Genomic DNA, 22,583 nt, shown 5'->3' with positions numbered 1-22,583 from the left:
AAAGCTCATCAAGACCACTTCTATGATGTTGTGGCCAAGAAGAAGGTGATCCCTGAGGTCCCTTTCAAACTCAAAAGAAATGAGTATCCGGAGATCCGACATGAAATTCAAAGAAGAGGTTGGGAAGTTTTAACAAATCCCATCCAACAAGTCGGCATCCTAATGGTTCAAGAGTTCTATGCCAATGCATGGATCACCAAGAACCATGATCAATGTAAGAACCCGGATCTAAAGAACTATGTTACAATGGTTTGGGGGAAATACTTAGATTTTAGTCCGGAAAATGTGAGGTTGGTGTTCAACTTGGAAAACATGGAAGAGAACGCACGCCCCTACACAAGGAGAGTCAACTTTGATCAAAGGTTGGACCAAGTCCTTATGGACATATGTGTAGAAGGAGTTCAATGGAAGATTGACTCCAAAGGCAAGCCAGTTCAACTAAGAAGATTGGACCTTAAGCCTGTAGCTAGAGGATGGTTGGAGTTCATTCAATGCTCAATCATTCCCACTAGCAACCGGTCTGAAGTTACTATAGACCGGGCCATCATGATCCATAGCATCATGATTGGAGAAGAGGTGGAAGTTCATGAGATTATACCTCAAGAACTCTACAAGGTGGCTGACAAGTCCTCCACTATGGCAAGGTTAGCCTTTCCTCACCTCATTTGCCACCTATGCAATTCGGCTGGGATTGACATAGAAGGAGATATCCTCATTAAAGAGGACAAGCCCATCACTAAGAAAAAGATGGAGCAAGCAAGAGAGCCCATTCATGGAGCTCAAGTGGCGTATGAAGCTCATCACCATGAGATCCCGGAGATGCCTCAAATGCACTTTCCTCCACAAAACTATTGGGAGCAAATCAACACCTCCCTAGGAGAATTGAGTTCCAATATGGGACAACTAAGGGTGGAACATCAAGAGCACTCCATCATCCTTCATGAAATAAGAGAAGATCAAAAAGCAATGAGGGAGGAGCAACAAAAACAAGGAAAAGACATAGAAGAGCTCAAGGACATCATTGGTTCCTCAAGAAGGAAACGCCACCATCACTAAGGTGGATTCATTCCTTGTTCTTATTTCTTCTGTTTTTCGTTTTCTATGTTATGTGCTTATCTATGTTTGTGTCTTCATTACATGATCATTAGTAGTTAGTAACTATGTCTTAAAGTTATGAATGTCCTATGAATCCATCACCTCTCTTAAATGAAAAATGTTTTAATTCAAAAGAACAAGAAGTACATGAGTTTCGAATTTATCCTTGAACTTAGTTTAATTATACTGATGTGGTGACAATGCTTCTTGTTTTCTAAATGTATGCTTGAACAGTGCATATGTCTTTTGAAGTTGTTGTTCATGAATGTTAAATATGTTGGCTCTTGAAAGAATGATGACTAGGAGACATGTTATTTGATAATCTAAAAAATCATAAAAATGATTCTTGAAGCAAGAAAAAGCAGCAAAGAACAAAGCTTGCAGAAAAAAAATATAGAAAGAAAAAGAAAAAGCAAGCAGAAAAAGCCAAAAGCTATTAAAACCAAGAGGCAAGAGCAAAAAGCCAATAACCCTTAAAACCAAAAGGCAAGGGCAAATAAAAAGGATCCCAAGGCTTTGAGCATCAGTGGATAGGAGGGCCTAAAGGAATAAAATCCTGGTCTAAGCGGCTAAACCAAGCTGTCCCTAACCATGTGCTTGTGGCGTGCAGGTGTCAAGTGAAAACTTGAGACTGAGCGGTTAAAGTCAAGGTCCAAAGCAAAAAAAGAGTGTGCTTAAGAACCCTGGACATCTCTAATTGGGGACTTTAGCAAAGCTGAGTCACAATCTGAAAAGGTTCACCCAATTATGTGTCTGTGGCATTTATATATCTGGTGGTAATACTGGAAAACAAAGTGCTTAGGGTCACGGCCAAGACTTATAAAATAGCTGTGTTCAAGAATCATCATACTGAACTAGGAGAATCAATAACACTATCTGAACTCTGAGTTCCTATAGATGCCAATCATTCTGAACCTCAATGGATAAAGTGAGATGCCAAAACTATTCAAGAGGCAAAAAGCTATAAGTCCCGCTCATTTGATTGGAGCTATGTTTCATTGATAGTTTGGAATTTATAGTATATTCTCTTCTTTTTATCCTATTTGATTTTCAGTTGCTTGGGGACAAGCAACAATTTAAGTTTGGTGTTGTGATGAGCGGATAATTTATACGCTTTTTGGCATTGTTTTTAGTATGTTTTTAGTAGGATCTAGTTACTTTTAGGGACGTTTTCATTAGTTTTTATGTTAAATTCACATTTCTGGACTTTACTATGAGTTTGTGTGTTTTTCTGTGATTTCAGGTATTTTCTGACTGAAATTGAGGGACTTGAGCAAAAATCAGATTCAGAGGTTGAAGAAGGACTGCTGATGTTGTTGGATTCTGACCTCCCTGCACTCAAAGTGGATTTTCTGGAGCTACAAAACTCGAAATGGCGCGCTTCCAATTGCGTTGGAAAGTAGACATCTAGGGTTTTCTAGCAATGTATAGTAGTCCATATTTTGCCCAAGTTTAGACGACGCAAACTGCCATTCAACGACAGCTCTCTGCCCAATTCTGGCGTCCAGCGCCAGAAACAAGTTGCAAAGTGGAGTTCAATGCCCAAACTGGCACAAAAGCTGGTGTTCAACTCCAAGAAGGACCTCTACACGTGCAACACTCAAGCTCAGCCCAAGCACACACCAAGTGGGCCCCGAAAGTGGATTTATGCATCAATTACTTACTTCTGTAAACCCTAGTAGCTAGTTTATTATAAATAGGACCTTTTACTATTGTATTAGACATCTTTGAATCGGAGGAATCATCTTTGGACGCCTGGTTCTTAGATCAGAGGGGCTGGCCATTCGGCCATGCCTGGACCTTTCACTTATGTATTTTTAACGGTAGAGTTTCTACACTCCATAGATTAAGGTGTGGAGCTCTGCTGTTCCTCAAAGACTAATGCAAAGTACTACTGTTTTCTATTCAATTCATCTTATTTCGCTTCTAAGATGTTCATTCGCACTTCAACCTGAATGTGATGAACGTGACAATCATCATCATTCCCCATGAACGTGTGCCTGACAACCACTTTCGTTCTACTTTTGATTGAATGAGTGTCTCTTAGATCTCTTAACCAGAATCTTCGTGGTATAAGCTAGATTGATGGCAGCATTCAAGAGAATCCGGAAAGTCTAAACCTTGTCTGTGGTATTCCGAGTAGGATTCAATGATTGAATGACTGTGACGAGCTTCAAACTCGCGATTGCTGGGCGTAGTGACAGACGCAAAAGGATAGTAAATCCTATTCCAGTATGATCGAGAACCGACAGATGAATAGCCATGCCGTGACAGGGTGCGTTGACCATGTTCACTGAGAGGATAGGATGTAACCATTGACAAGGGTGATGCCTCTAGACGATTAGCCATGCCATGACAGGGCATTTGGATCATTTTCCTGAGAGAAGACCGAAAGTAGCCATTGACAATGGTGATGCATTACATAAAGCCAGCCATGGAAAGGAGTAAGACTGATTGGATGAAGATAGCAGGAAAGCAGAGGTTTAGAGGAACGAAAGCATCTCTATTCGCTTATCTGAAATTCTCACCAATGATTTACATAAGTATTTCTATGACTATTTTATTAATTATTTTCGAAAACCCCATTACTATTTTATATCCACCTGACTGAGATTTACAAGGTGACCATAGCTTGCTTCATACAAACAATCTCCATGGGATTCGACCCTTACTCACGTAAGGTATTACTTGGACGACCCAGTGCACTTGCTGGTTAGTTGTGCGAAGTTGTGAACCATGGTATTGGCATCATGTTTTTGGCGCCATTACGAGGGAAAGAAAGAGCGATGAATTTTACATAATCAAAGTGTAGTCACAATTTCTGCGCACCACAAGGAAGGGTCCAGACCACCTTGACTTAAGTTTACCAGGGAACAGTCTCAATTTGGAGTTGTAAAGGAGTATTTGTTGCCCCTTTTCAAAACTCCTTGGTGCCAGATGCAGGTCATGTCTTCTCTTCGCCTTTTCTTTATAAATCTTGGCATTTTCATAGGCTTGAGATCTAAATTCCTCCATCTCTTGCAGTTGCAGGATCCTCTTTGCACCAGCAGCAATGTTGTCAAAATTTAGTATCTTGAGAGCTCAGAGAGCTTTGTGTTCTAGCTCCAGTGGTAAATGACAAGCTTTACCATACACCAGTTGATATGGGGACATTCCAAGTGGAGTTTTGAATGTTGTTCTGTATGCCCAAAGAGCATCATCCAGCTTCTTTGACCAATCCTTTCTTGATGCTCCCACAGTCTTTTCCAGAATCCTCTTTAGCTCTCTGTTGGATATCTCCGTTTGCCCACTTGTTTGGGCATGGTAAGGCGTGGCCACCTTGTGTTTTACCCCATATCATAGGAGAAGAGCTTCTAGTGGTCTGTTACAAAAATGGCTCCCTCCATCACTGATGAGTGCTTGTGGGACTCCAAACCGGCTAAAGATATTCTTCCTGAGGAAGTTCATGACCACCTTGTTGTCATTCGTTGGGGTTGCAATAGCCTCTACCCACTTGGAAACGTAATCCACTGATTCCAAGATGTACTCGTTTGAATATGAGGTTGGGAATGGTCCCATGAAATTGATTCCCCACATATCAAACAGTTCTAGTTCCAAGATGAAATTTTGTGGCATCTCATTTCTTTTGGGTAAGTTTCCAGATCTTTGACATTCATTGCAGCTCTTTACTAGTTCTTTGGCATCCTTGAAAAGGGTGGGCCAAAAGAATCCGCTTTGTAACACCTTTGCTGCAGTTCTGTCCCCTCAAAAGTGGCCTCCATAGCATGAGCCATGGCAATTCCATAGGACCTCTCGTCCTTCTTCTTCCGAAACACATCTTCTAAGGATTCCATCTGAGCACTTCTTGAAGAGATATGGCTCATCCCAGACAAAGTATTTTGCATCATTCATGAGCTTCCTTTTTTGATGTTTATTGATCTCTGGAGGTAAGGCTGCAGTTGCCTTGAAGTTGGCAATGTCTGCGAACCATGGTGCTTTCTGAACTGTCATCAGCTGCTCATCGAGGAAGAGCTCGTTCACACTTGTATCATGTGTTCCACTTTCCTCATGAGGGATTCTGGATAGGTGATCTGCTACCTTTTCTCTACTCTTTTCTTGTCTCTGATTTCAATATTGAATTCCTGCAACAATAAGATCCATCTTATTAGTCTTGGTTTTGATTCTTGCTTGGCAAACAAGTATTTAAGTGCTGTGTGATCTGTGAAAACAATCACTTTAGCACCGATGAGGTACGATCTAAACTTGTCAAATGCAAAAACTATTGCTAGCAACTCCTTTTCAGTAGTGGTATAATTTCTTTGAGTATCATTGAGGACTTTGCTAGCATAGTATATCACATGGACTAAGTTATCTTTCCTCTGTCCTAACACTGCCCCAACTGCAAAATCAGATGCATCACACATCAATTCAAATGGTAAGTTCCAATCAGGTGGGGAAATGATAGGAGCAGAGGACAACCTTATTTTCAAATTTTCAAATGCTAGCATGCATGATTCATCGAAGATAAATGGTGTATCAGATATAAGGAGATTGCTTAAGGGCTTGGCTATCTTTGAAAAATCTTTAATAAATCTTCTGTAAAAGCCAGCATGCCCTAAAAAGCTCCTAATTGCCTTGATATCACTAGGTGGAGGCAGTTTTTCAATAAGTTCCACTTTAGCCCTGTCCACTTCAATGCCTTGGTTAGAGACCTTATGGCCAAGGACTATTCCTCCTGTCACCATAAAGTGACATTTCTCCCAGTTCAAGACCAGATTGGTCTCTTGGCACCTTTTCAATACTAAGGCAAGGTGACTCAGGCAGCTAGTAAAGGAATCTCCAAATACCGAGAAATTATCCATAAAAACTTCAATGAATTTCTCTATTATATCTGAGAAGATAGAAAGCATGCAGTGCTGGAAAGTCGCAGGTGCATTACATAGCCCAAATGGCATGCGCCTGTAGGCAAACACTCCATATGGACAGGTAAATGAAGTTTTCTCTTGGTCTCTAGGATCAACCACTATTTGGTTATATCCTGAATAACCATCAAGAAAACAGTAATATGCATGTCCTACGAGTCTTTCCAACATCTGATCCATAAATGGGAGGGGGAAATGGTCCTTTCGTGTAGCCTCATTGAGTTTCCGATAGTCTATACATATCTGCCATCCTGTGACGGTCCTTGTAGGAATTAGTTCGTTCTTCCCATTGGGAACTACAGTGATTCCTCCCTTTTTGGGCACGACATGCACGGGGCTGACCCAGGGGCTGTCTGAGATCGGGTAGATTACCCCTTCCTGCCATAACTTCATAACTTTTTTTTGTACCACTTCCTTCATGATTGGGTTCAGCCTCCTTTGGGATTGAATGGATGGTTTGGCATCATCTTCCAGTAGTATCTTATGCATGCATATGGCTGAACTTATTCCTTTCAGGTCAGCAAGAGTCCATCCAATGGCATCCTTGTGCTTTCGCAATACTTTGAGTAGTTCATCCTCTTGATCTTGGCTGAGGCACGAGCTTATGATCACTGGGTAACTTTCATTTTCTCCTAAGTATGCATATTTGAGAGTGGGTGGCAGTGCTTTGAGTTCAAGTTTGGGTGCTTCTGACTTTTCGTTCTCTTCTTTTGATGCCCCTTGTATATGAATCTCTACTGTTGCAATATCTTCACTAAACGTTGACTCCTCCTCTGTTAACCCTTCAGGTTCTTCTTCTTCAAAACTCTCCTACATTGCATCTTCAAGTGAGTCCAACCTCATACATTCTCCCAATTGTTCTGGTGGGTAACTCATGGCTTTGAACACATTGAATGTCATCTTTTCATTGTGTAATCTCAGGGTGAGGTCCCCCTTTTGTACATCAATGACAGCTCCAGCAGTGGCCAAGAACGGCCTTCCCAGGATGATGGAAGCCTTGGTTTCCTCCTGCATGTCCAGCACTACAAAGTCTGCTGGGAAGATGAAATCTCCCACTTTCACCAGCAAATCTTCTACTACGCCATGAGGGAACTTGAACGATCTGTCTGCCAGTTGTAGGGCCATCTTTGTTGGTTTAGCCTCTTCAATCTTCATTTTTCTCATCATGGCTAACGACATCAAATTTATGCTGGCTCCTAAGTCACATAGAGCCTTTTTCACTGTGATTTCCCCTATGATACAAGGCATCTGAAAGCTCCCTGGATCCTTCAATTTCTGGGGTAGTTTATGCTGAATGATAGCACTACATTCTTCGGTTAGTATCACAGTCTCGCTGTTCTTCCAGCTTTTATTCTTAGTCATTAGCTCCTTTAAAAACTTGGCGTAGAGGGGTAATTTGCTCTATTGCTTCAGCAAAAGGTATGTTGATTTGTAGTTTCTTGAAGATTTCCAAAAATCTCAAGAACTGGCTGTCATCCCCCTTCTTCTTTAATTGCTGAGGGTATGAGACTCTTGGGACGTCTGGCTTCAGCACTCCTTCCCCTTTTTGTGAACTCAAAGTGGGAACTCGAGCTCCATCCTGCTCTTCTTCCTTTTCATTTGAGTCCTTTTCTTGTGGTTTCTGGGGGGTTTCCTTCAGTTCCTTCCCACTCTGAAGGATGATAGCCTGACACTCCTCCCTTTGGGTTGAGTTAGTATTGCTGCGAAGGTTGTGGCTGGGAATTTGCTTGAATAGGTAGCCAATTTGTGTCTCAAGTTTCTTGATGGCAGCATCCTGATTCTGCATATTGGACATCACTTCTTCTCGGAACGCTTTACTGTCTTAAATCTCTTTGCATATACCTTCAAGTAGGTTTTCAATCTTCGAGAGTCTGTCATCAGATGATGGTGGGTTGCGGTTGGATGGATGAGAAAGGTTAGTTTTCCCTTGGTAGAAGTATTGAGAGGGGTGGTTATGTAGGTGCTGATATGGTCTAGGTGTGGCATGTTGGTGACCTAAATTGTTGGGATTTGGACGTCTTTGATCTAGGCCTTGGTCTTGTTGATTTTCCCACCCAAAGTTTGGGTGGTTCCTCCATCCAGGGTTGTAGGTCTTGGAGTATGGGTCATGATTTTGTCTAGGTAAATTCCCAATGTAGTTGGCTTGCTCCTGCTCACTCTCTACCTCTGCATTCACTCCCTCTTGGGTTGTTGATGAGGTGGTGATTGCTGCTACTTGGTTCCTCTCCATCTTCTTGGTGAGGTCAGCTAATTGCTTGGTAATGAGCTTGTTTTGGGCCAGCAGAGCATCTACATTGTTTAGCTCCATCACTCCTCTAGTGTTCCCTCTTTCGGAGGCATAGAAGTAGTCATTCTCTGCTACATTTTCTATGACATCTATGGCCTCCTCAATGGTCTTCTTCTTGTTCAGAGATCTCCCAGATGAGTGGTCTACTGCTTTCTTTGATTCATAAGAAAGGCCTTTATAGAAAATGTGTAGCTACACCCATTCATTGAACATATCTGGTGGACACCTCCTTGTTAGGTCCTTAAACCTCTCCCATGCTTCATATAGAGTCTCACCATCCTGCTGCCTGAAAGTTTGAACCTCAGCTCTCAGCCTGTTGATTCTTTGAGGAGGATAGAATCTGGCTAAAAATTTGTTCACCACATCTTCCCAGGTTGTCAAACTCTCCTTAGGAAAGGATTCCAGCCATTTAGATGCCTTATCCTTGAGTGAGAAATGGAACAAAAGTAGTCTATAGGTGTCAGGATGAACACCATTAGACTTCACAGTATCGCATATCCTCAGGAAGGTGGTTAGATGTTGATTGGGGTCTTCTTGGACGCCTCCTCCGAATGAACAGTTGTTCTGAACAAAGGTGATGAGCTGTGGTTTTAGTTCAAAGTTGTTGGCATGTATGGTTGGCTTTTGGATGCTACTTCCACAGTTTCCTGGGTTTGGGTTGATGTAAGAGCCTAGAACTCTTCTCTCTTGCCCAGCATGATTTGCTAGACCTTCTCTGCCATGGTTGTGAGCCTCTTTTTCATGATGGTTCTCCATATTCTCCTCCATGTCTAGTTCAAAGTACTCTTCCTCTTTCTCAGCACCCACTACTCTTTTTTCTCTTGTTTCCCTCCTTAATCTAAGGAAGGTCCTCTCAGATTCAGAATCAAAGGAAGTTGAAGCCCCGCTTCTCCTCCCTGTCATACAACAAACAAATTACAAGCAAGGAAACAGATCCAGAAAGTATTCTGTTAGAATTACTGTTAGTGTGAGTGATGCAATATATCAAACAATTAGTGGGTGAGTGAAACAGAGTGTAAACAACTGAAATAAAGGGGTTAAAGGGATGGGAATACAAAACAACTAAAACCAAAAGTAAAGTGCTCAAACAGAAATTTAAATCAACAGAATAACAAATGCTCAATCTAGTGATCCTCCAACTTAATCATTGTTGATACAAAATCAATCCCCGGCAACGGCGCCATAAACTTGATACGCACAAAACTTGTCTCTCAACAAATTTTCTTCGGCAAGTGTACCGAATTCGTTGTCAAGTAAAAACTCACAATAGAATGAGGTCGAATCCCACAGAGATTGATTGATCAAGAAACTTTAATTAAAGGAATGTTCTAGTTGAGCGAACCAGAATTTGATTTGAGATTTGTAGAAAATTAAACGGCGGGAAAGTAAATAGCAGAAACAGTAAATGCTAGAAATAAAGAGCTGAATGTAAATGGCGGAAAGTAAATTGTAGAATCTTAAACGGGAATGGGATAATTGCTCATAAAAGTAAATGGCAGAAATTGAAGAGAATGGGTAAGATCAGAAATGGGGAGTTCATTGGGCTCAGGAGATGTTGCATTCTCCGGATCAAGTTCATTTTCATCTCTTTCTCAATCAATGCATTCATTGATCTCCTTGTCAATCTTAAGTGATCGAATTCTAATTTCTTGGTAATTCAATCTCTCAAATCTTTATCAATAGCCAAGTCCTTGTTCAATTGCTCATGAGAAGAGATGAGGTATGGTCACTGATTATACCACATGCATTTCCCAAATCAAGTGTTGGTAGGATTATAGTCACATATCCATCCAAACCCAATTTGGTCCAGCATGAGAAAGCATTTCTAGCATGATCTCTTCATTCCTCTTTCAAGGTTCAGAAGAGATCCAAGTATGAATAGTTTCTTTTCCAAGATAACTACCCAATTGGATGAAGATCGAAAGCTTTCTAGTAAAAACAAGAGAAAAGATAGAAGAAGGAGAATGAAAACTAATATCGATCCATCAAATTACAACAGAGCTCCCTAACACAATGAAAGGGGTTTAGTTGTCCATAGCTCTGGAAAATGAAAACCAAGATGGAGAATACATGATGAAAGTAAAACTAGAAGTGCAGAGAAAGTAAAATACAAAGAGTAGTTCTATGCCAAAGGCTCCCTAAACTTTCCAACTCCCTAACTAATTCAAAGCTATTCCTATATATACTACTCTTCTCATCTTCTAGTTGGCTCTTCAAGTCTTGGGTATGGGCCTCTGAATCTTGAGTTTGAAGCAGTTATCCTTTTCATTGGGCTTAGCTTTGCTTGCAGAGAGAAAAGGTGAAGTATGCACGGACTTTGACTCAGGACGTTAGTGGTGTCAACGTTAAGTGAAAGTGTGGGTTCAAGAACGTTAGTGACAATCACCTTTTTCACTAACGTTCCTAACCCAAATATGATCACGTTGACTTCAACGTTAGTGGCACTAACGTGACCACTAACGTTGCCTCTTAGTCCTTCGCACACGTTAATGGGACTTACCTTTCCCAATAACGTGGAGAGTCCTCCCTTGTCCCTACGTTAGAGTCCACGTTAACTAGGTTAACGTGGCTTCTAACGTAGCAGTGCCAATTCTTCGAGAACGTTAATGACACTTACCTTTGTCACTAACGTTCCAATGTGCCCCTATTTCCCACGTTAAGGTCCACGTTAACTAAGTTAACGTGGCTTCTAACGTAGTCATGCTAGCCATCTCCAACGTTAGTGACAAAGGTGAGTGTCACTAACGTTGGCTCATCATCTCTTTATCCACGTTAACTAAGTTAACGTGGGAGTTAACGTTGCTCATGGTGGCTCTTGGTGGTTCACCCCAACGTTAGTGACAAAGGTAAGTGTCACTAACGTTGGCTATCAATTGCTCTCTCCACGTTAGCTTCCACGTTAACTAAGTTAACGTGGGAGTTAACGTGGCTTATGGAGGCTTGGCCAACGTTAGTGACAAAGGTGAATGTCACTAACGTTGGCTTCTCTTTTGCTTCTTAACGTTAGAGTTCAAGTTAACTAAGTTAACGTGGCTCTTAACGTGGCCACTTATGAGCTTGGTCCAACGTTAGTGACAAAGGTAAGTGTCACTAACGTTGGCTCCATTTTCTTTCTTCCACGTTAGAGTTCACGTTAACTTAGTTAACGTGACTCTTAACGTGGGTTATGATGGCTTCGAGAGCGTTATTGGCGATTACTTTTCTCATTAACGTTGCAAGCTAGCTCCCATTCCACGTTAGTGGTCATGTTAGTTAGACTAACGTGGCTGCTAACGTGGTTCTTCCTTGCTTCCTTTGTCCTGAAATCAAGCAATAAAGTGCATCAAAGTTCTAATCTAAATCATGAGACATGCATCCTCTAATTTGTCATATAATTCATGCAAAATTCTCATGAAATCATGTAAAGTGCACAATCTATGCTTGAATCAAGATGTAAGTGAATATCTACCCAAAACTAGCTTATTTTCTAAGAAAATGCATGAAACTACCTTAAAAATAGTAAAGAAAAGGTCCGTGAAACTGGCCAAAATGTCCTGGCATCAGCCACTTTGGCCCACAAAGGACCGCTAAAAAAGTGTTGAATTGTGGATTCTGGTGGCCAACCTTATTCAAGGATGCTAACCAGTTATGTGTGTCTTGCCATCAGTGTCAGAAGTCAGGAAACGCATCCCAAAAGGATGAAATGCCTCAACAACCTATGTTGTTCTGTGAAATATTTGATTTATGGGGCATTGACTTTATGGGACCGTTTCCCAACTCTAGTGGGTATCTGTATATTCTGTTAGCGATTGACTACGTATCAAAGTGGGTAGAGGCCATACCTACCCGCCTTGACGACACCAATGCCGTTGTGTCTTTCATTAGGAATCACATTGTATGCTGTTATGGGTCGCCACGAGCAATCGTGAGCGACCAAGGATCCCACTTTTGTAATAGAAAGGTAGAAGCATTGCTCAAGCGCTATGGAGTGTCACATAAGGTTGCTACTTCTTATCATCCGCAAACAAATGGACAAGCAAAAGTGTCCAACCGGGAAATCAAGAGAATCTTGGAGAAAGTGGTCAATCCGCAAAGAAAGGATTGGAGCTTCCGGTTAGGAGATGCACTATGGGCGTATAGAACGGCCTACAAGACTCTGATAGGGATGAGTCCTTTCCGGATCGTCTATGGTAAGGCATGCCACCTCCCGGTGGAGATTGAGCATCGAGCCTATTGGGCGGTAAAGCAGTGCAGCATGGATTTAGCCAAGGTGGGTGAAGCTAGGAAGTTACAACTAGAGGAGCTTGAGTATTTGAGGAACGAGTCATATGAGAATGCCCGAATCTACAAGGAAAAGACTAAAGCATTCCATGACCATCACATCCGGAAGAAGGACTTTCAAAAAGGTGATGAGGTCCTCCTCTACAACTCAAGGCTCCGATTTATTCCTGGCAAGCTCCGCTCTAGATGGGAAGGACCTTTCAAGGTGAAGGAGATGAAGCCCTACGGAGTGGTGGAATTGTTTGATCCCAAGAGTGAAGCAACTTTCAAAGTGAATGGACATAGAGTGAAGAAGTACCATGGGTGCAAGCCCCCAAAAGAGCTAGAGGTGTACATATTTGAGGATGCACCAAGAAGAGAGGAAGCTTAACAAAAGGATCGTCCAACTTAAGGACATTAAAGAAAAGTGCTTGGTGGGAGGCACCCCACCGTGGTAAGAACTTCCTTGTTTATACCATCTTGTTTGCATTCTTTAGTTTCTTGTGAATTTTGTGATCTTTTGATGATTGATTGAATGCATAGAAATGCTAGCTTTGTTGATTTTGTTGGATAGGTAGAATGTTCATATAGATAGGATGTGAAAAAGATAAAGAAAACAAAAATTTTTTCTTTGAAGAAGGGCACCGACGCGCTAGCGCACAGTGCGCGCACGCCGGTGGCGAAATTCCATTCTTGGGCCAAATACCCGAGAGTCATGCCCACTTTGTGCCCAACTCGCGCCAGGCACCCACGCGTTTGCGTACATGCCGCCTGCGCGCACCCTTGCAATTTAACCATCGACGCGCCAGCGCACGGTGCGCGCGCGCGCCGACGGAGATATGTGGATTCTTTGGTACAAAAACCAGAGAGTTGTGTCACAATTGGGCCAACCTTGTGCCAAAACTGAAGCGTCCGCGCGTTCTGCGCATCCGCGCCAGTTGCGAAATACCTCAAGCACGCGTCTGCGCAAAGTGCGCATCCGCGCGCCTGCCTCACTGATTCACTCTGGTACAAAAACCAGAGACTTGAGCCAACTTTGTGCCACTTCTGTGCCTGAGGCACAACTTCCCTCACACGCGCGCGCCACTGACGCGCACGCGTCCTCTGCTAGCACCCTCACCGACGCGCCAGCGCACCTTGTGCGCGCGCGCCGGTTGCGCGAGTCAGTTTAATACCTTCGTGCCTTGCCCTGTTTTTCTTTATCTCAACCCCTTTTCTTTCTTAGTTTCTTTTCCTTCTTCCTCCATCATTTCCCTCCTCTTCTTCTTCTTCCTCCATAATCTACCACCACTGTCTCCGGCCACTCACCGGCGACAACCACCTTTTCCGGTGGCACTACACTTCTCCTATTTTCTTTCTCATCTTCACAAAAGAAGATTCAACCTTGTTCCTTCATACTTTTCAAGGTTTCACTTCTTCTACTTCTCTTCTTTATTTTCTCTTGCATTATTTCTTCTAGTTAGATGCTTCTTATTGCTTTACTTAGTTTCTCTTTCACTTGCATGATGATGTTTCTTACTTCTTGTTTGCTTACTTTTCGTTTTTCCTTATTTCTCCATGGATGTTGAATTTGAGCTTAATTTGTATTAATAGATCTTTTGTCATTCTTTTTCTTATCTTTGCGATTGTGTGATGTTTATGTGATGATTGATGTTCAATTTTGGGCTTTGAATTAGTTCAGTATCTCATAATTGCTCATTGCTTGATTATTGCACGCCAAGTGTTCGAGGAAATGCACACATACCATTTTGGTTCATTTTAGTCGAAGATTTTCAAATTGGTGCTCCCTCCTCATTCATTTGCTTTCTCTTAAATGCATTGAGTCTAATTTGTGTGCCTCAAGTTCATACTTGCCAATTAGATATTGATTGAACATGACTTGCTCTTTATTATGGATGCTTGAGATCACTCTTCTCATGCCATTGCATGCTTTACTTCCTCTTGCATCCCATGCCAAGTGTTATGACCTTGCTTTTACATTCACCATGGGCACTACAAGTCACTTGCATATTTTTGTCAAATTGATTATTGGGTTTAATGTTTTCCTTCCTTCCCTTCTTTTTAGGATGGCCACCAAGAAAGGCAAAGAAATAGCTTCGAGGAAACCGGCCGCAAAAAGGGCACCCCAAAGGTCAAACTCTAAGGCGCGCTCTTCATTAGGAGCCAAACCCCTATCTAAGAAAGGGAAGACACCCGCTCCTATTGATGTGAATGAAAAGGGCAAACCGGCGAAAGATTCTTCAAGGTTCCCCAACCGCTTTTGTGAACTTATGTTCCCCTCCATAGCCGTAAGGAACTATCATCCTGAGCATCTACTCGCTCCGTCGGACAAGGTTGCTCCTTATATTTTGCCCCGCATTGAACAACGAGGATGGGAGTTTCTCTTGAGGAAACCAAGGGAAATCAACCTCTTTTTGGTGGAAGAATTCTACACTAACTACCATCTTTCTTCTTTTCAATCGGTATACATGCGCCGAAAGCAAGTCTCAGTTTTAGAAGAGGCTATTCAGTAAGTGCTTAATGTCCTACCAGTACCAAGTGACATGGATGGCTACCAAGACGTCTTACGTCAGCGAGAGAAGTTTGGATTCAATTGGGACTCGATCCTCCGAGTCATTGCTGAACCAGAGGCATTTTGGATCCATGGTCGAGTGCGGATGAGGCCCAAGAGCATTGACGCTCGCTTTCTCACTGTTGAAGGTAGAGCTTGGGCCCAGATCATATCTTATTATGTGCTACCTAGCACCCACAAGTCGTCCCTCATGGCAGACCTCACCTTGCTTGTTTGGTGTGTTCTCACAGAGAAGCCGGTGAACATCCCGCTTCTTGTCTTTGGTGATTGGTTTAGCATGCTGATACGCACAAAACTTGTCTCTCAACAAATTTTCTTCGGCAAGTGTACTGAATTTGTCGTCAAGTAAAAACTCACAATAGAGTAAGGTCGAATCCCACAGAGATTGATTGATCAAGAAACTTGAATTAGAGGAATGTTATAGTTGAGCGAACCAGAATTTGATTTGAGATTTGCAGAAAATTAAATGGCGGGAAAGTAAATAGCAGAAACAGTAAATGCTAGAAATAAAAAGCTGAATGTAAATGGCGGAAAGTAAATTGCAGAACCTTAAACGGGAATGGGGTAATTGCTCATAAAAGTAAATGGCAGAAATTAAAGAGAATGGGTAAGATCAGAAATGGGGAGTTCATTGGGCTCAGGAGATGTTGCATTCTCCGGATCAAGTTCATTTTCATCTCTTCCTCAATCAATGCATTCATTGATCTCCTTGGCAATCTTAAGTGATCGAATTCCAATTTCTTGGTAATTCAATCTCTCAAATCTTGATCAATAGCCAATTCCTTGGTCAATTGCTCATGAGAAGAGATGAAGTATGGTCACTGATTATACCACATGCATTTCCCAAATCAAGTGTTGGTAGGATTATAGTCACATATCCATCCAAACCCAATTTGGTCCAGCATGAGAAAGCATTTCTAGCATGATCTCTTCATTCCTCTTTCAAGGTTCAGAAGAGATCCAAGTATGAATAGCTTCTTTTCCAAGATAACTACCCAATTGGATGAAGATCGAAAGCTTTCTAGTAAAATCAAGAGAAAAGATAGAAGAAGGAGAATGAAAACTAATATTGATCCATCAAATCAAAACAGAGCTCCCTAACCCAATGAAAGGGGTTTAGTTGTTCATAGCTCTGGAAAATAAAAACCAAGATGGAGAATACATGATGAAAGTAAAACTAGAAGTGCAGAGAAAGTAAAATACAGAGAGTAGTTCTATGCCAAAGGCTCCCTAAAATTTCCAACTCCCTAACTAATTCAAAGCTACTCCTATATATACTACTCTTCTCATCTTTTAGTTAGCTCTTCAAGTCTTGGGTATGGGACTCTGAATCTTGAGTTTGAAGTAGTTATCTTTTTCATTGGGCTTAGCTTTGCTTGCAGAGAGAAAAGGTGAAGTATGCAGGGACTTTGACTCAGGACGTTAGTGGTGTCAACGTTAAGTGAAAGTGTGGGTTCGAGAACGTTAGTGACAATCACCTTTTTCACTAACGTTTCAAACCCAAATATGATCACGTTGACTTCAACGTTAGTGGCACTAACGTGACCACTAACGTTGCCTCTTAGTCCTTCGCACACGTTATTGGGACTTACCTTTCCCAATAACGTGGAGAGTCCTCCCTTGTCCCTACGTTAGAGTCCACGTTAACTAGGTTAACGTGGCTTCTAACGTAGCAGTGCTAATTCTTCGAGAACGTTAGTGACACTTACCTTTGTCACTAACGTTCCAATGTGCCCCTATTTCCCACGTTAGAGTCCACGTTAACTAAGTTAACGTGGCTTCTAACGTAGTCATGCTAGCCATCTCCAACGTTAGTGACAAAGGTGAGTGTCACTAACGTTGGCTCATCATCTCTTTATCCATGTTAGCTTCCACGTTAACTAAGTTAACATGGGAGTTAACGTTGCACATGGTGGCTCTTGGTGGTTCACCCCAACATTAGTGACAAAGGTAAGTGTCACTAACGTTGGCTATCAATTGCTCTCTCCACGTTAGCTTCCACGTTAACTAAGTTAACATGGGAGTTAACGTGGCTTATGGAGGCTTGGCCAACGTTAGTGACAAAGGTGAATGTCACTAACGTTGGCTTCTCTTTTGCTTCTTAACGTTAGAGTCCACGTTAACTAAGTTAACGTGGCTCTTAACGTGGCAACTTATGAGCTTGGTCCAACGTTAGTGACAAAGGTAAGTGTCACTAACGTTGGCTCCATTTTCTTTCTTCCACGTTAGAGTTCACGTTAACTTAGTTAACGTGTCTCTTAACGTGGGTTATGATGGCTTCGAGAGTGTTATTGGCGATTACTTTTCTCATTAACGTTGCAAGCTAGCTCCCATTCCACGTTAGTGGTCACGTTAGTTAGACTAACGTGGCTGCTAATGTGGTTCTTCCTTGCTTCCTTTGTCCTGAAATCAAGCAATAAAGTGCATCAAAGTTCTAATCCAAATCATGAGACATGCATCCTTTAATTTGTCATATAATTCATGCAAAATTCTCATGAAATCATGTAAAGTGCACAATGTATGCTTGAATCAAGATGTAAGTGAATATCTACCCAAAACTAGCTTATTTTCTAAGAAAATGCATGAAACTACCTTAAAAACAGTAAAGAAAAGCTCAGTGAAACTAGCCAAAATGCCCTGGCATCACAACACCAAACTTAAAGCTTGCTTGTCCCTAAGCAAGTACTGGAACAAGAGAATGATGAATGGAATACCAAGAGAAATGAGTCATTCTTGTGGAAGTCATGTTCTTGGTTTTATGGTGGTTTCATGCATAGCAACTTAGGTTCATTCCTTCACTGGCTTTCAGACCTTTATCATGTTCTAGAATACTCACTTGATTGCATCCCATGAGACTTTTATTCATTGATCCTTTTGTTGTCATTTCAGGGCTTATTTGTGTTCTTAGGCTAAGTGCTCTGTAAGGGGGCAACTCTTTAGAATAAGCTTTCAGCCAACACTCCCGAACCAGTTGGTTCAAGGTGCTAGGTGTTGAAGCACCCCTAAGGACTTACTTCCTCAAGTCTCTCCCCCATACATACACACCACAGGCACATGGTTTGTTTATTTTCTTTCCTTGAGGTCTTGGTGTCCAGCACCTCTTTGGGTTACTAAATGTTCCGTAGCAAAGATTGCTCTTGATAGTGGACTTTCAGCTGATAATCCCGGATTAGTTAACCCAAGTTATCAGGTGATAAAGCACCCCTGAGAGCTTAGTAATCCAAGCAGATCCTTGTTACAGGAACACCACAGACACATCCCTTAAGACTCAAACCCTTGGTGCCTAGCCTCTTTTCTTGCTATTTTTCTTTTATTCTTCAACTTTGATTGTTCTTTCCCTTTTTCTTATTCGGATCTTGTTATTTAGCTAGTCTCATGGGGTGTGTTCAAGCATATGATTCATGACAGATAGTTGTCTTCCCACCTTGTGGTTGAACCAACTTAGCTAACTTATGACCACACCACAAACTCAGGAACTTACTCCATAGTATGAACTCCACTCTGGTCTTTTATAAAACACTCATTCTCTTTTCATTTGATTCAAAAGGACAAGCATACAATTAAGTAAGGAAATGATGCAGTAATGACATTCAGACTAGAAAACACAGCCCTAATCAACAAAAAGTTTAAAAGACAGAATTGAAAAAGGTTCAAACTAACATGGAAGCATGTTCTATTTCATACAAGATCTTCCTTATTTAAAGCATAGAAAAAAAATGGACCAAAGAAGGAACTCCACCACCTTTTACTCATGAGGTTGCCCATGCTCTCCCTCTTGCTCGTCCTCTTTGTGTTTACTTGTTGCGCTTGAGCTCCCACCTCCCTTGCCTTTTCCAATCAACTTCTTCCAGAAGCCAGCATCTTCCATCTTCTTCTTTAATGTTTCCTTCTGCTGTTTCACCTTCCTTTCTTCTTGTTCTACAAAATCTTTTTGGACCTCATCATATGTAAGGATGGCATAGTGTAGATGATCTATATGACTAGACATGTAGTTCAACTTGGCTTGAGTGTTTATGTTGAACTCCTTCCTATGTAGTTGCCGTCCTTCATTAAGTACACTGAACTCGTTGAATGCTTTCATCTGAGCTAGCTGCCGCTGGTTGAGTTCTTGCAAGCACTTATCTTGACGCTCTTGCCTTTCATTCACTTGGTTGATGGCTTGAGTGAGCTGGGAGTAGTGTTCCTGTTGCTGCTCCATTTGTTGTTTCTGCCACTCTTCTTGTTGGCTCATACAGTTGGACTGAAGGTTTAGTATTTGCTCTTGTCCTTCCATATGTCTCATCCTTTTCAATGTTGCATGGCAACATTTTCCAATGCGTCCCTCCTTGAGGCACGTGTGTAGTACCCTCCTTTTGTGGTGTCCGAACCTTCCTCATTTAATTGTCCAGTCAATCCCCTTCAATGCTCCTTTCCCTTTTCCTATAAAAATAAAATAAGAAAAATTAATATCATTGAGAAATTAAACTTTACGGCTAGAATAATAAAGAAAAAGAACTAGATTGTTTATTCATGAACACCAACTAACTAACTAACTGTGTATTCTTATATGCACATTGGTGGCACGTTGGGTGACACCAAACTTAGTTTGTAGCACTATGATGAAAAAGTTTTGTTCAAGGCTCCATGACTAGCATGCTCTGAATTGCATTCATGCTTTCTTGGCATGCTTTGAACACCACTTATTCTTCACTATATATTGCATAATAAGGATTTCACCAAGTGTTTGTCAAGTTTGGGTTAGAATTCATGAATATTGACTTATTCACTATTTTCTAAAAGCATATAAAACATGGGTTGCCTCCCATGAAGCGCTTCTTTAGCGTCACTAGCTTGACGTTTCTCCTTCATCAGGGAGGTTGATAATGCTTCAAGTCCTCCCCTCTTGCTGTGGACCTATATCCATTGGTTGTATCAATGATCTCTACATGTTCCAAGGAGAGAACTCTGTTGATAGTGAAGACCTTAGGTAACTGAGATGGTATAGTGGGGAGATCAGGGGGGATATCTGGGAAGTAAGCTGAGATCACTTTATTCCCTGGAGAGAAGTCCTCGGTAGGGATCTTCTTGTTCCTCCACCTCCTTGGTACCTTCTTCTTTGTTCCTTGTGATGTTGTCTTACTCTTTGTGACCTCCTCCTCTAAGGAAATGTGGTTACTGGTCTCATATGATTCTAGTGGTTTAGGTTCCTCCTGATTTTTTTTGAGCTGTGGCAGTTGCTGTTTGCCTTGTTCATAAATCAAGGGAGTTCCCAGATGTGCTGGTTATGCTTCAGTGCTTGTTTCTTCTTTCAGTATCTCACTGTGATCCTTCCTTGGTTCCTTATTCTCTTGATCTGTTTCTTGTGAGTGTTTGAAAACAGTGAAGGTGAGCTGTTCATCATGGATCCTCAAGATTAGCTCCCCTCGCTCCACATCTATGAGTGCTCTGGCTGTAGCTAGGAATGGTCTTCCTAATATGATTGGGTGAGTGTGACTCTCTTCCGTGTCCAATATGACAAAGTCTGTGGGAAGAAAGTATTTCTCAACCTTTATCAACACGTTTTCCACCACTCCTATTGCTTGTTTTTGAGTTTTGTCAGCCAGCCTGATGACAACATCTGTGGGCATTATCTCATTGATCTGCAGCCTCTTCATAAGGGATAAGGGCATTAAGTTGATGCTTGCTCCCAAATCGCAGAGTGCTTTATCAAACATTGTTTCTCCTATGGCACAGGGGATGTGAAAGCTCCCTGGGTCCTTTCTTTTTGTAGGCAACTCTGGTTGAATGAGAGCGCTGCACTCCTTGTTCATCACTATAGTTTGGCCTCCCTTGAGTGAGCTTTTCTTGGGAAGCAGTTCCTTCATATACTTGATGTATGCAGGCATTTGTTGGATGGTCTTGATGAATGGTATGTTTACATGCAGAGATGCAAACAAGTCAAGAAATCTTGAGTATATTCTCTTCTCCACAGCACCATTGAGTAGTTGGCGAAAGGGTGCATAGAGTCTCAGCAGCTCCTGTTGTGAGATTTTTGGTTCTTGGTGATCTTTTTCCTTCTTCTCTGTTGAGGTATCTCCAGGTTGTTCTGGCGGCCTGTTTGGCTTGTCCTCAGTCTCTTTACCACTTATAGTGACCATCTTGCAATCTTCCCATCTTACTTTCTTTATTTCACCTCTCAGATTTTTCTCTGTGTCACTTGGGAATCCATCTGTAGGTTTGGGAATCTGCTCAAAGAGATACCCCACTTGAGATTCCAACCTCTTGATGGTGTCTCCCTGGTTTTTAAAATTTGCTCACACTTCCTCCTTGAACACCTTGTTATCTTGAATCTCTTTGCATATGCCTTCAAGCAGGTTCTCAATCCTTGAGAGTCTGTCATCAGATGATGGTAGGTTGGGATTGGAGGTAGAAGGATGAGGAGTGTTATTTTGGTTTTGATATGGATGTGGAGAGGTGTTGTTATGGTGGTGTTGATATGTTCTCTGTGTGAATTATTGGTGAGCTGCATTTTTGTTGGGGTTGTGACGTCTCTGATCTTGGCTTTGATCTTGTTGATTCCCCCACCCAAAGTTTGGGTGATTCCTCCAACCAGGGTTGTAGGTCTTGGAGTATGGGTCATAATTTTGTCTAGGTGAATTCCCAATGTAGTTGGCTTGCTCCTGCTCACTCTCTGCCTCTGCATTCACTCCCTCTTGGGTTGTTGATGAGGTGGTGATTGCTGCTACTCGGTTCCTCTCCATCTTCTTGGTGAGGTCAGCTAATTGCTTGGTAATGAGCTTGTTTTGGGCCAGCAGAGCATCTACATTGTTTAGCTCCATCACTCCTCTAGTGTTCCCTCTTTCAGAGGCATAGAAGTAGTCATTCTCTGCTACAGTTTCAATGACATCTATGGCCTCCTCAATGGTCTTCTTCTTGTTCAAAGATCCTCCGGATGAGTGGTCTACTGCTTTCTTTGATTCATAAGAAAGGCCTTCATAGAAAATGTGTAGCTGCACCCATTCATTGAACATATCTGGTGGACACCTCCTTGTTAGGTCTTTAAACCTCTCCCATGCTTCATATATAGTCTCACCATCCTACTGCCTGAAAGTTTGAACCTTAGCTCTCAGCCTGTTGATTCTTTGAGGAGGATAGAATTTGGCTAAAAATTTGTTCACCACATCTTCCCAGGTTGTCAAACTCTCCTTAGGGAAGGATTCCAGCCATTTAGATGCCTTATCCTTGAGTGAGAAAGGGAACAAAAGTAGTCTATAGGTGTCAGGATGAACACCATTAGACTTCACAGTATCGCAGATCCTCAGGAAGGTGGTTAGATGTTGATTGGGGTCTTCTTGGACGCCTCCTCCGAATGAACAGTTGTTCTAAACAAGGGTGATGAGCTGTGGTTTTAGTTCAAAGTTGTTGGCATGTATGGTTGGCTTTTGGATGCTACTTCCACAATTTACTGGGTTTGGATTGATGTAAGAGCCCAGAACTCTTCTCTCTTGCCCAGCATGATTTGCTAGACCTT

The 22,583-nt window shown here is 41.9% G+C and overlaps 2 non-coding genes across 2 annotated transcripts; both read left to right on the top strand.

Annotated features, from left to right (window-relative positions):
* Nucleotides 1-8,491: 8,491 nt before the first annotated feature.
* Nucleotides 8,492-8,598, top strand: LOC112780793 (small nucleolar RNA R71). The gene has a single exon (XR_003191608.1). It is a non-coding gene; the product is annotated as a small nucleolar RNA R71 (small nucleolar RNA).
* Nucleotides 8,599-22,078: 13,480 nt separating this feature from the next.
* Nucleotides 22,079-22,185, top strand: LOC112780938 (small nucleolar RNA R71). The gene has a single exon (XR_003191744.1). It is a non-coding gene; the product is annotated as a small nucleolar RNA R71 (small nucleolar RNA).
* The last annotated feature ends 398 nt before the right edge of the window (nucleotides 22,186-22,583 follow it).

This window comes from Arachis hypogaea, chromosome 19, assembly GCF_003086295.3.
Source record: "Arachis hypogaea cultivar Tifrunner chromosome 19, arahy.Tifrunner.gnm2.J5K5, whole genome shotgun sequence".
NCBI classification, from domain to species: Eukaryota; Viridiplantae; Streptophyta; class Magnoliopsida; order Fabales; family Fabaceae; genus Arachis; species Arachis hypogaea.
Note: the sequence above shows the minus strand (reverse complement) of the source record. Positions and strands in the feature narration are given on the sequence as shown.